Source organism: Triticum dicoccoides, chromosome 3A (assembly GCF_002162155.2).
Source record: "Triticum dicoccoides isolate Atlit2015 ecotype Zavitan chromosome 3A, WEW_v2.0, whole genome shotgun sequence".
NCBI classification, from domain to species: domain Eukaryota; kingdom Viridiplantae; phylum Streptophyta; class Magnoliopsida; order Poales; family Poaceae; genus Triticum; species Triticum dicoccoides.
Genome location: NC_041384.1, coordinates 355,369,058 through 355,383,289, shown reverse-complemented (window position 1 = coordinate 355,383,289; position 14,232 = coordinate 355,369,058).

Here is a 14,232-nt window from a genome sequence, read left to right as displayed (position 1 = left end):
ACATGACTTCCAGAATAGGATTACCGTACCACTCCAGTGCGGACCATACTCTGGTAGACCTACGAGGTTCGGTAGTAACTTGATCTGAAGTTTCATGATCATCATCATTAGCTTCCTCACTAATTGGTGTAGGAATCACTGGAACTGATTTCTGTGATGAACTACTTTCCAATTCGGGAGAAGGTACAATTACCTCATCAAGTTCTACATTCCTCCCACTCACTTCTTTCGAGATAAACTTCTTCTTTAGAAAGGATCCACTCTTCGCAACAAAGATCTTGCCTTTCAGATCTGTGATAGAAGGTGTACCCAACAGTTTCCTTTGGGTATACTATGAAGACGCATTTCTCCGATTTGGGTTTGAGCTTATCAGGATGAAACTTTTTCACATAAGCATCACAACCCCAAACTTTAAGAAACGACAACTTTGGTTTCTTGCCAAACCACAGTTCATATGGCTTCGTCTCAACAGATTTAGATGGTGCCCTATTTAACATGAATGCAGCTGTCTCTAATGCATAACCCCAAAATGATAATGGTAAATCGGTAAGAGACATCATAGATTGCACCATATATAATAAATTACGGTTACGATGTTCGGACACACCATTACGCTATGGTGTTCCAGGTGGCGTGAGTTGCGAAACTATTCCGTATTGTTTCAAATGAAGACCAAACTCATAACTCAACTATTCTCCTCCACGATCAGATCGTAGAAACTTCATTTTCTTGTTACGATGATTTTCCACTTCACTATGAAGTTCTTTGAACTTTTCAAATGTTTCAAACTTATGTTTTATCAAGTAGATACACTCATATCTGCTCAAATCATCTGTGAAGGTCAGAAAATAATGATACCCGTCGCGAGCCTCAACACTCATCGGATCGCATACATCAGTATGTATTATTTCCAATAAGTCAGTTGCTCGCTCCATTGTTCTGGAGAACAGAGTCTTAGTCATCTTGCCCATGAGGCATGGTTCGCAAGCATCAAGTGATTCATAATCAAGTGATTCCAAAAGCCCATCAGCATGGTTTTTCTTCATGCGCTTTACACCAATATGACCTAAGAGGCAGTGCCACAAATAAGTTGCACTATCATTATTAACTTTGCATCTCTTGGCTTCAATATTATGAATATGTGTATCACTACGATTGAGATTCAATAAACCATTCACCTTGGGTCTATGACCATTGAAGGTTTTATTCATGTAAATAGAACAAAAATTATTCTCTGACTTTAAATGAATAACTGTATTGCAATAATCATGATCAAATCATATTCATGCTTAACGAAAACACCAAATAAAATTTATTTAGGTTCACACTTATCTAAAAATTATAGGGAGTGTGCGATGATGATCATATCAATCTTGGAACCACTTCCAGCACACATCATAACTTCGCCCTTAACTAGTCTCTGTTCATTCTGCAACTCCCGTTTCGAGTTACTAATCTTAGCAACTAAACTAGTATCAAATACTGAGGGGTTGCTATAAACACTAGTAAAGTACACACCAATAACATGTATATCAAATATACCTTTGTTCACTTTGCCATCCTTCTTATCCGCCAAATTCTTGGGGAAATTCTGCTTCCAGTGACTAGTCCCCTTGCAGTAGAAGCACTTAGTCTCAGTCTTAGGTCTAGACTTGGGCTTCTTCACTTGAGAAGCAACTTGCTTGCCGTTCTTCTTGAAGTTCCCCTTCTTCCCTTTTCCCTTTTCTTGAAACTAGTGGTCTTGTCAATCATCCAAACTTGATACTTTTCTTGATTTCTACCTTCGTTGATTTCAGCATCACGAAGAGCTTGGGAATCGTTTCTATTATCCCTTGCATATTATAGTTCATCATGAAGTTCTAGTAACTTGGTGATAGTGACTAGAGAACTCTGTCAATCACTATCTTATCTGGAAGATTAACTCCCACTTAATTCAAGTGATTGTAGTACTCAGACATTCTGAGCACATGCTCACTAGCTGAGCTATTCTCCTCCATCTTGTAGGCAAAGTACTTGTCAGAGGTCTCATACCTCTTGACTCGGGCATGAGTCTGAAATACAAATTTTAGCTCCTGGAAAATCTCATCTGCTCCATGACATTTCAAAACATTTTTGAAGTCTCGGTTCTAAGCCGTAAAGCATGGTGCACTAAACTATTAAGCAGTCATCATACCGAGCTTTGTCAAACGTTCATAACGTGTGCATCTGCTCTTGCAATAGGTGTGTCACCTAGCGGTGCATCAAGGACATAATTCTTCTGTGCAGCAATGACGATAATCCTCAGATCACGGACCTAGTCCGCATCATTGCTACTAACATTTTTCAACATAGTTTCTCTGTAGGAATATATCAAAAAATAAACGGGGAACTTTATCGCGAGCTATTGATCCACAACATAGATATGCAAATACTATCAGGACTAAGTTCATGATAAATTAAAGTTCAATTAATCAAATTACTTAAGAACTCCCACTTAGATAGACATCTCTCTAATCATCTAAGTGATCACGTGATCCATATCAACTAAACCATGTCCGAGCATCACGTGAGATGGAGTTGTTTTCAATGGTGAACATCACTATGTTGATCATATCTACTATATGAATCATGCTCGACCTTTTGGTCTCAGTGTTCCGAGGCCATATCTGCATATGCTAGGCTCGTCAAGTTTAACCCGAGTATTTCTACGTGTGGAAAACTGGCTTGCACCCGTTGTATATGCATGTAGAGCTTATCACACCCGATCATAACGTGGTGTCTCAGCACGACGAACTTTGGCAATGGTGCATACTCAGGGAGAACACTTGTACCTTGAAATTTAGTGAGAGATCATCTCATAATGCTACCGTCAATCAAGCAAAATAAGATGTATAAAATATAAACATCACATGGACTCAAAAATATGTGACATGATATGGCCATCATCATCTTATGCCTTTGATCTCCATCTCCAAAGTACTGTCATGATCTCCATTGTTACCGGCATGACACCATGATCTCCATCATCTTCATATTTTATAAACGTGTCGTCAAATGGTCGTCTCACCAGCTATTGGTTTTGCAACTATTGCTATCGCATAGCGATAAAGGAAAGCAATTACATGGCACTTGCATCTTATGCAATAAAGAGACAACCATAAGGCTCCTGCCAGTGGTCGATAACTTTAACAAAACATGATCATCTCATACAACAATTTATATCTCATAACATCTTGACCATATCACATCACAACATGCCCTGCAAAAACAAGTTAGACGTCCTCTACTTTGTTGTTGCAAGTTTTACGTGGCTGCTACAAGCTGAGCAAGAACCGTTCTTACCTACGCATCAAAAACCACAACGCGGTATAGTGATTGCTTTTTGATCTTCGGAAAGAACCCTGTTCATTGAATCCGATTCAACTAAAGCTAGAGAAACAGAGACCCACTAGCCACATGTGTGCGAAGCACGTCGGTAGAACCAGTCTCGCGTAAGCGTACGCGTAATGTTGGTCTGGGCCGCTTCATCCGACAATGCCACTGAATCAAGAATCAACTAGTGACGGCAAGCAATAAGTATATACCCACGCCCACAACTCCTTTGTGTTCTACTCGTGCATATAACATCTACGTGTAAACCCGGCTCAGATGCCACTGTTGGGGAATGTAATAATTTCAAAATTTTCCTACGCACACGCAAGATCATGGTGATGCATAGCAACAAGAGGGAAGAGTATCGTCCACGTACCCTCGTAGACCATAAGCGGAAGCGTTATGAGAACGCGGTTGATGTAGTCGAACGTCTTCACGATCCGAACGATCCAAGTACCGAACGCATGGCACCTCCGAGTTCAGCACACATTCAGCTCAATGACGTCCCACGAACTCCGATACAGTAGAGCTTCACGGGAGAGTTCCGTCGGCATGATGGCGTGATGACGGTGATGATGTTACTACCGATGCAGGGCTTCGCCTAAGCACCGCTACGATATGATCGAGGTGGATTATGGTGGAGGGGGCACCGCACACGGATAAGGGATCAATGATCAACTTGTGTGTTCTAGGGTGCCCCCTGCCCCCGAATATAAAGGAGCAAGGGGGAGGCCGGCCGACCCTCCTAGGGCGCGCTAAAGGAGGAAAGGAAGGGGGGACGGGAGAAGGAAGGAGAGGGAGGAAAGGAGGAAAGGGGGCCCGGTCCCCTAGTCCAATTTGGTTTGGGCTAGGGGGGCCGCACGCCCTGCCTCCTCTCTTCCACCACTTGGCCCATGAGGCCCAATACTTCTTCCCTATATTCCCGTAACTCCTCGATACTCCGAAAAATACACGAATCACTCGGAACATTTCTGATGTCCGAATATAGTCATCCAATATATCGATCTTTACGTCTCGACCATTTCGAGACTCCTCGTCATGTCTCCGATCTCATCCGGGACTCCAGACTACCTTTGGTACATCAAATCACATAAACTCATAATACCGATCGTCACCGAGCGTTAAGCGTGCGGACCCTACGGGTTCGAGAACTATGTAGACATGACCGAGACATGTCTGCGGTCAATAACCAATAGCAGAACATGGATGTTCATATTGGCTCCTACATATTCTACGAAGATATTTATTGGTCAAACCGCATAACAACATATGTTGTTCCCTTTGTCATCGGTATGTTTCTTGCCCGAGATTCGATCGCCGGTATCTCAATACCTAGTTCAATATCGTTACCGACAAATCTCTTTACTCGTTCTGTAATGCACTATCCCGCAACTAACTCATTAGTTGCATTGCTTGCAAGGCTTATAGTGATGTGCATTACCGAGAGGGCCCAGAGATACCTCTCCGACAATCGGAGTGACAAATCCCAATCTTGATCCATGCCAACGCAATAAACACCATCAGAGACACCTATAGAGCACCTTTATAATCACCCAGTTATGTTGTGACGTTTGGTAGCACACAAAGTGTTCCTCCGGTAATCGGGGGTTGCATAATCTCATAGTCATAGCAACATTTATAAGTTATGAAGAAAGCAATAGCAGTAAACTAAAACGATCAAGTGCTAAGCTAATGGAATGGGTCAAGTCAATCACATCATTCTCCTAATGATGTGATCCCGTTTATCAAATGACAACTCATGTCTATGGTTAGGAAACATAACCATCTTTGATTAATGAGCTAGTCAGGTAGAGGCATACTAGTGACACTTTGTTTGTCTATGTATTCACACATCTATTATGTTTCCAGTTAATACAATTCTAGCATGAATAATAAACATTTATCATGATATAAGGAAATATAAATAACAACTTTATTATTGCCTCTAGGGCATATTTACTTCATGAGGAACCTCGCAGGCCGAACAATGGAGGCCAGAAACAATTCCCTCGAAAGGTTAAAATGGTGAATATGATCTATGCCACTCATATACCCAAGAAGGAGAAGCAATGTACACTTCAGGCCATCTATGCCATAGAGCTGTTAGCCCCGAAATTCAATCCATAGTCGGCATGCCCAGTCATCTTCGATCGCAAGGACCGCCCGACCAGTATCCATCAAGAATGATCGACGGCTTTGGTCCTCGACCCAATTATTGATGGCTACCACCTTACCAGAGTCCTCACGGACGGAAGCAGCAACAACAACCTAATCTATGAAGATATAGTCCAGAAAATGGGCATTGACCTACCAAGGATCAAACCCAGTAACACTATCTTCAAGGGGATCATCCCCAGTATTGAAACCTGCTGTTCGGGCGCTATTACTTTGGAAGTCATATTTGGCTCTCCGAATAACTTCCAGAGCGAAGACTTGATCTTCGACATCGCCCCTTCCGTAGTAGCTATCACACCCTCCTTGGCCGGACATCGTTCTCTTGTTTCAACGTTGTCCCCCACTATGCCCACCTCAACATAAAGATGCCCCGCCCAACAGGCATCATCACAGTCAATGGTAACATGGAGCTCTCTCTTCGGACGGAGGAACATACCGTGGCCTTGCTGGCCGAATACGAAGGACTGAAGTGTCAGCCCACCGTCAAGGTGCGTGATGCGAGCCAGTGAGCACGGGCCTTATCTCCAGTTAAGGAGCCTCCCTACGTTCGGCGTACATAGGAATACGCCCCCATGGCCTTCCCAACCCAGCAACACACTACGTGCCTCGATATCACAATTTCACGCTCAAAATACCATGGGCAGCTACGGGGCTTAATTACCAAGAGTTCGGTTCAACCATACCGTGGCACGATGCGTCCTCAAACAACAAACAGGTACCATCGAGGACCTATGCGGCATCAAGCCTCACCAACGCAACGACCTCTCAAGGAATCCCTGTCAAGGACCCGTCATTAGACAACCTTCCAACAAAGTTGTCTCTCTTAGCAGAAGCAAAGGTGAAGATGTGCAGTAGGGCACATGTAGCGACCAGACCTCAAACAGTCTGATCGCTATGCATCAAAGTCATCCCTGGATCGGTAATGCTGACACACACAGTACTTGAGGATTTATAACAGAGAAGCAATCACACACTTATTAGATCGAATGTCTCAAAAGAGAACTTATTACAATGAATATGGCTTAAGGCCATCTAATACGATAATATCAGAAGGCTTGGAAGACCATGACCTAACGGCATCACTCAGTGAAAGACCATGACCTAAGGCTCCTTACTCATTGTCTGAAAAATCTGCAACATGATATGTTGCAGCCCATAACGGGTCAGCACATGGAATATGCTTGCAATGTAACACTAGAGAGTAATGAACGAAATAATGCTATCACAACATGCATATATGGCTGGTGGAGGCTGTATGGTTAATATGTTTTGCGGAAAGCCAATTTTTCCCTACAACAAAGGAATAAATTTTATTTAACTATCATGGTGGTTGTTAAACATTGAGAAGGTTCACCCAACTCAATCCCAACTAAGCATCATCATTAAACCCAATTAAATTATATTAAGAGTGATGAGATCCACATGATAATCCAAGAACTAGATACTCAAGATGTCTATAACCGGGGACACGGCTAACCATGATTAGTTTGTACACTCTATAGAGGTTTGCGCACTTTTCCCCACAACACTCAATCTCCTCCATTGAATTTCTCGCACTACATGATGTTTGAGAAACGGATGACCCAGACACAGTCTTTCCGAAGAGGCCCCCTTAAACGATAGATAGGCCTGTACACCTACAATACCCTACATCTGCTAGCCCATCATGGAAAGGTTTCCCACAACTTACTCAACTATGCCAGAGCCCATAATGGCATGTGGCTGCACATGGAAGTTTCCAGCATGAATAATCTTATGATCCCTTTGAGCCTAGGTGGCAGTCCATAGGGGAATCACACGGTACCCCGGGATTTCCAAAAAATACAGGTAACACTGTTTCCCCAGGTGCCTCAATCCACCCAGACGTGTATTAAAGTTGCCACCTTAAGTTAACCATTAATTAACAATACTCACATCTGTCATGAATACACTCAAACCCAAACCACATCTATGAGCATAGCATAGCAATATAAGCAACGTAGAAGTAACTCCCAAAGGTTTGATAATAAACGGGTGAATAGGTACTACCTCATCTACTTCCCAAAACCCACATATTAATCAAACCCTAATCATGAAATTGTTTGAGGATTGATCTAATGCAATAAAACTGGGTAGTAAAGAGGTATGATCAAAGTGTTACTTGCCTTGCTGATGATCCGTGAAACCTAGAGACTCGTAGTAGCACGCTTCGCACTCCGGGTACTCTATCACAATCAAACAGGCATACAATAAGCAATCAAGCAAAGATGCATGAGTAAAACTCAAATAAGAAGATCTAACCAGAAAGTTCAACTTAAGAACTCCGGTTTGCAAAAAGAATCAAATCAAACGAAACAACGAAACTCAAACAGCGAAAGAAACAAGCTTCGATTACTAATCTGGACTAAAGTCAAATTTTATAGTAGCAAAAACTTGTTTAAGTTGATTAAACAGAAAGAGGGCTTCGAGATGAAACTCTAGGTGCTCGAATCATCTGATTCCGATAAACGAGCAAAAAGTTAAACAAAAACGAAAATCGGATCAGAAATCGCGATAAAAAATAAGCGCAAAAAATCCGAGAAAAAGAAAAACTGACGAATAGACTAATGAACAAATGTTCACTATCTGTGGCTAACGGGCGAAAACCGTTCGTTAAAACGAACGTACGGACGAATGTCCGCTATATAACTAAACCAGAAAAAATGATCTAATAAAAAAATGAATCTAGGTTTTTACCGAAAAACCGAACCGGTCAAAGGAAATCGGCGGCGGCGGCGAACACCGGCGACGGCGGCGAGGTGGCGAGGCAGCGGCGCCGGGCTGGCGTGGCTAGGGTTTCGGCGGGGCGGGCTGGTTGGCTGCGGGGCTGCGGCCTCGGCGGCTTATAACACCCCCCCCTCAGGCGGAGCCGGGCGGGTACGGCCCAAAGTCAGTTTCCTCTCTTCTTTCTTTTAAAAAATATTCCGCGCAGAAAAACGAATAGAATTAATACTAAACAAACTCCAAAAATCCTGAAATAAATTTTCCCAGTCCTCTAAAAATCTACCGGACAAGGTGAACATTTATTTGGGACTCTAGTGCAATTTTGAAAAACTCATATTTTTCCTAATTCAAATAAAATAGCAATAAAACTCCGAATAAAAATCTTATTTGATTTTAATATTAAATCTCCAATATTTCTTTATTTTGAGGAAGTCATTTTATCCTCTCTCTCTCTCTTTTATTTTTATAAAAGAAATATTCGAAGAGAAAATAATTAAAATCAACCGATCCTATTTTCAAAATTTGAGAAAACTCAAATATGGAAATAACGAAATTCCCAAGTCTCTCCGTGGGTCCTTGAGTTGCGTAGAATTTCTAGGATCAAGAAAAATACTATAAAATATGATATGCAATGATGACCTAATGTATAACATTCCAAATTGAAAATTTGGCATGTTACAAACCTACCCCCCTTAAGATGAATCTCGCCCTCGAGATTCAGGTTGGCTAGAAAATAGGTGAGGGTGATCTTTCAGTAGGTCTTCCTCTCGTTCCTAGGTGGCTTCATCTTCAGTATGGTGGCTCCACTGAACTTTACAGAACTTGATAACTTTGCTGCGTGTAACTCGGCTGGCAAACTCGAGAATCTTGACTGGCTTCTCCTCGTAGGTCAAGCCGCTATCCAACTGTATCGCTTCCAGTGGGACTGTATCCCTTAGAGGGATATCAGCCATCTCTGCATGGCACTTCTTTAACTGAGAAACGTGGAACACATCATGAACTCCTGACAATCCTTCGGGCAATTCCAACTTGTAAGCAACTTCTCCCATACATTCCAAAACTTTGTATGGTCGCACAAAGTGTGGTGCTAACTTTCCCTGAACTCCAAAGCGCTTCACTCCTTAAAGGGGTGATACACGAAGATACACTCTGTCTCCGACTTCGTAAACTGTCTCCTTGAGTTTAGAATCTGCATAGCTCTTTTGCCTGGACTGGGCTACCTTGAGTCTATCGCGAATCAGCTTAACCTTCTCTTCAGACTATTTAATCAAATCTGGTCCAAACAATTGTCGGTCTCCAACTTCATCCCACAACAACGGTGTCCTGCACCTCCTTCCGTGCAATGCTTCGAAAGGGGCCATCTTCAAGCTGGCTTGATAGCTGTTGTTGTAAGATAACTCTGCGTAAGGCAAATTGTCGTCCCAACTAGATCCATAGTCTAGCGCACAAGCTCTCAACATGTCCTCCAAAATCTGATTGACTCTCTTAGTCTGTGCATTTGTCTGCGGGTGAAAAGTTGTACTGAACTCTAGCCTGGTTCCCAAAGTTTCATGCAACTGACTCCAAAACTTTGAGGTAAACTGGGTTCCTCTATCTAATATAATGGTCTTTGGAACTCCATGCAAACACACGATCCTGGACATGTATATCTTTACTAACTTAGCACTGGTGTAAATGGTCTTCACTGGGATGAAATGAGCTACTTTCGTCAAACGATCGACTATAACCCATATCGAGTCATAGCTTGCACGAGTCCAGGGTAATCCCATGATAAAATCCATACCTAGCTTGTCCCACTTCCATTCGGGTATCAGCAATGGTTGTAGCAATCCTGCTGGCTTCTGATGCTCTGCCTTCACTCTCTGACATACATCACAAACTGCTACATACTCTGCAATATCCTTCTTCATTCCGGTCCACCAGAAACTATCCTTCAAATCCAGGTACATTTTAGTATTACCTGGGTGAATCGAATATGGCGAATCATGGGCCTCCTACAAAATCAGCTTCCTGATCTCCTGATCATTTGGTACATATACGCGGTCCTCGAACCATAAGGTATCGTGCTCATCCTCATGAAATCCTTTAGCCTTTCCTTTGCTCATCCTTTCCTTTATCTCGGCAATCTCCTTGTCCGTCTTCTGAGCTTCTCTGATCTTATTCATCAAAGTAGACTAAATCTCCAATGCTGCTACATAACCTCTCGGAACTATCTCCAAACATAGCTCGCGAAGATTCTCTGCTAACTCCTTGGGTAACTCTCCGGTCATGAGTGTATTGACATGACTCTTGCGGCCTAATCTACTGCTGCTTCCCTTCAAGCATGAGAGCTCTATCTACCAACTGTTGGTAGCTATTAAAGGTTGCTACCATCAACTGCATGCTCAGCTCATCATTCAGCCCTTCCAGAAACTTCTCCTATTTAGCTGCATCCGTAGAAACGTCATCTGGGGCATAATGTGCTAGCTTGCTAAGGTCATCCACATACTGGCCAACGGTGCGTCCTCCTTGGCGTAAGTTGTGGAACTCACGCTTCTTCATGGCCATAGCTCCTGCTGATACATGAGCAGTGCGAAAAGCCTACTGGAACTGGTCCCATGTAACATTGGCTATAGGACAGGTGACAGTGTAATTCTCCCACCATGAGGCTGCTGGTCCATCCAATTGGTGCGCGGCAAAACACACCTTCTCAGCATCTATGCATCTTGCAGTGGTTAACTCCCTTCCGATCCTGCGGAGCCAATCATCTGCCACTATCGGCTCGGTGCTACTGGAAAACACCAGCGGCTGCAACCTCACAAAACGGGCTAAATTGTCAACTGGGGTGGTGGTTGTGGGTTGTTGTTGTTGTTACCTTGGTTCTAAACTAACAACTACATCAAGGTATTCTGCTACTGGATCAACTGAGTGAGCTCCGGTGGAAAGGTAAATCCGGGGTCACGTCTCGGAGGCATCTGAGGGTTTAGAGGGAAGAGAATAGAATAGAATGAGGTCTAGTGAGAAAACACTACCCATATGCACATGAGACAAACACAATCATATCACTCACTCAATCAAGCAAGGGCATACAATCGGTCTAGAACTATCGTTACAAAAGTGCTCGGACTATACTATATACATGGTGGAATACTACTACTGATATGGTGGTCGACTAGAAAAATTGATCGGTGGAAGACTCCATAATATCCGCTCTAGCTTCATCAACATAGTCATCATTGCTATCGTCGGGGTCCGAGTCGGTGTCGTTAATGATGATGTAGTTCTCCGGGCAAGTAGAATCGTCGTCTTCTCCTCCTGGCGCGGGGTCTCCCATGAATACTCCTAGCTTCCTTGTGAGATCATCATTCATCTCCACTGGTATCGTCATTTCCTCCTCGTATCCATCGCGTGTAGACTTGAGTTCTTCCTCCAGCTCCGTGATCCTGGTCATCGCCTTCTTTAGATCTATGATGCCTGCGCACATCTGGTTCTCCTCGCGATGAATGTGCTGGTTTAACTCCTAGATGAAAGCTGCAATGGATCTATCCTTCCTGTTGCTAATCATCTCCCATTGCTCATCTCTGCGCCCACAAATCTGGTAGATAGTATCCTTGAGATCCTTGTGGTAACTTCACCAATGTGTCCGATGGTGATGTAGGCTGCCATACTCTTTCCTAGACTCCAGGTTGGTGCATCAAAGGAAAACTCTATGGGCTCAGTGATTGGCATGAATGTCCTTCCTGGAACTTGAACTTGAATCATCCAGCACTCCTCTTCTGGTAAACTGGCGTTGTAAGTCCCAGTGAAGCTTGGTATTCCAATGTTCAGGTACCTAGTGACTTACTTCAAGTGGCGTCCAAAAGGTGTGTCTTCATCTGGTTGTGCAAACTTGTTCCTTGCGTCCGCCATCATAAAGAGTAGAAAATAAAGAGGAGTCAGAGATGAGAAGAGAGTAGTGATCTAGGGCTTTAGCTTAGTGGACGTGTCCTACAGTCAGCACGTGCTCTGATACCATCTTGTAGCGACCAGACCTCAAACAGTCCGATCTCTATGCATTAGTGTCATCCCTGGATCGGTAATGCTGACACGCACAGTACTTGGGGATTTATAATAGAGTAGCAATTACACACTTATTACATCGAATGTCTCAAAATAGAACTTATTACAATAAATATGGCTTAAGGCCATCTAATACGATAACGGTGGAAGGCTTGGAAGATAAAGTGAGTCCATCAACTCCAACGGCATCACTGAGTGAAAGACCACGACCTAAGGCTCCTTACTCGTCGTCTGAAAAATCTGCAACATGATATGTTGCAGCCCGTAACGGGTCAGCACATGGAATATGCTGGCAATGTAACACAAGAGAGTAATGAACGGAATAATGCTATCACTACATGCATATATGGCTGGTGGAGGATGTATGGTTAATATGTTTTGCGGAAAGCCAATTTTTCATACAACAAAGGAATAAATTTTATTTAACTATCATGGTGGTCGTTAAACATTGAGAAGGTTCACCCAACTCAATCCCAATTAAGAATCATCATTAAACCCAATCAAATTATATTAAGAGTGATGAGATCCACATGATAATCCAAGAACTAGATACTCAAGATGTCCATAACCGGGGACATGGCTAACCATGATTAGTTTGTACACTCTGCAGAGGTTTGCGCACTTTTCCCCACAAGTCTTGATCACCTCCATTGAATTTCTTGCACTACATGATGTTTGAGAAACGGATGACCGAGACACAGTCTTTCCGAGGAGGTCCCCTTAACCGATAGATAGGCCTGTACACCTACAATCCCCTACATCTGCTAGCCCATCATGGAAAGGTTTCCCACAACTTACTCAACTATGCCAAGGCCCATAATGGCATGTGGCTTCACATGGAAGTTTCCAGCATGAATAATCTTATGATCCCTTTGAGCCTGGGTGGCAGTCCATAGGAGAATCACATGGTACACCGGGATTTCCAAAAAAATACAGGCAACACTGGGTTCCCCAGGTGCCTCAATCCACCCAGATGTGTATTAAAGTTGCCACCTTAAGCTAACCATTAATTAACAATACTCACATCTGTCATGAATACACTCAAACCCAAACCACATCTACGAGCATAGCATAGCAATATAAGAAATGTAGAAGTAACTCCCAAAGGTTTGATAATAAACAGGTGAATAGGTACTACCTCATCTACTTCCCAAAACCCACATATTAATCAAACCCTAATCATGCAATTGTTTGAGGATTGATCTAATGCAATAAAACCGGGTAGTAAAGATGTATGATCAAAGTGTTACTTGCCTTGCTGATGATCCGTGAAACCTAGAGACTCATAGTAGCACGCTCCGCACTATGGGTACTCTATCGCAATCAAACAAGCATACAATAAGCAATCAAGCAAAGATGCACGAGTAAAACTCAAATAAGAAGATATAACCAGAAAGTTCAACTTAAGAACTCCAGTTTGCAAAAAGAATCAAATCGAAACTCAAACTTCGAAAGAAACAAGCTTCGATTACTAATCTGGACTAAAGTCAAATTTTACAGTTGATTAAACAGAAAGAGGGCTTCGATACGAAACTCTAGGCGCCTGAAGTGCCTGATTCTGATAAACGAGCAAAGAGTTAAACTAAAATGAAAATCGGATCAGAAATCTTGATCGAAAATAATCGTGAAAAATCCGAGAAAAAGAAAAACTGAAGAACAGACTAGCGAACGAACGTTCACTAACTGCGGCTAAAGGGCGAAGACCGTTCGTTAAAACGAACGTACGGACGAACATCCGCTATATAACTAAACCGGAAAAAATAAAACCGATCTAATAAAAAAACGCATCTAGGTTTTTACCGAAAAAACGAACCGGTCAAAGGAAACCGGCGGCGGCGAACTCGGGCAACGGCGGCGGGGCGGCGTCGGAGAAGGCGGGCTGGCACGGCTAGGGTTTCGCCGGGGCGGGCTGGTGGGCTGCGGCCT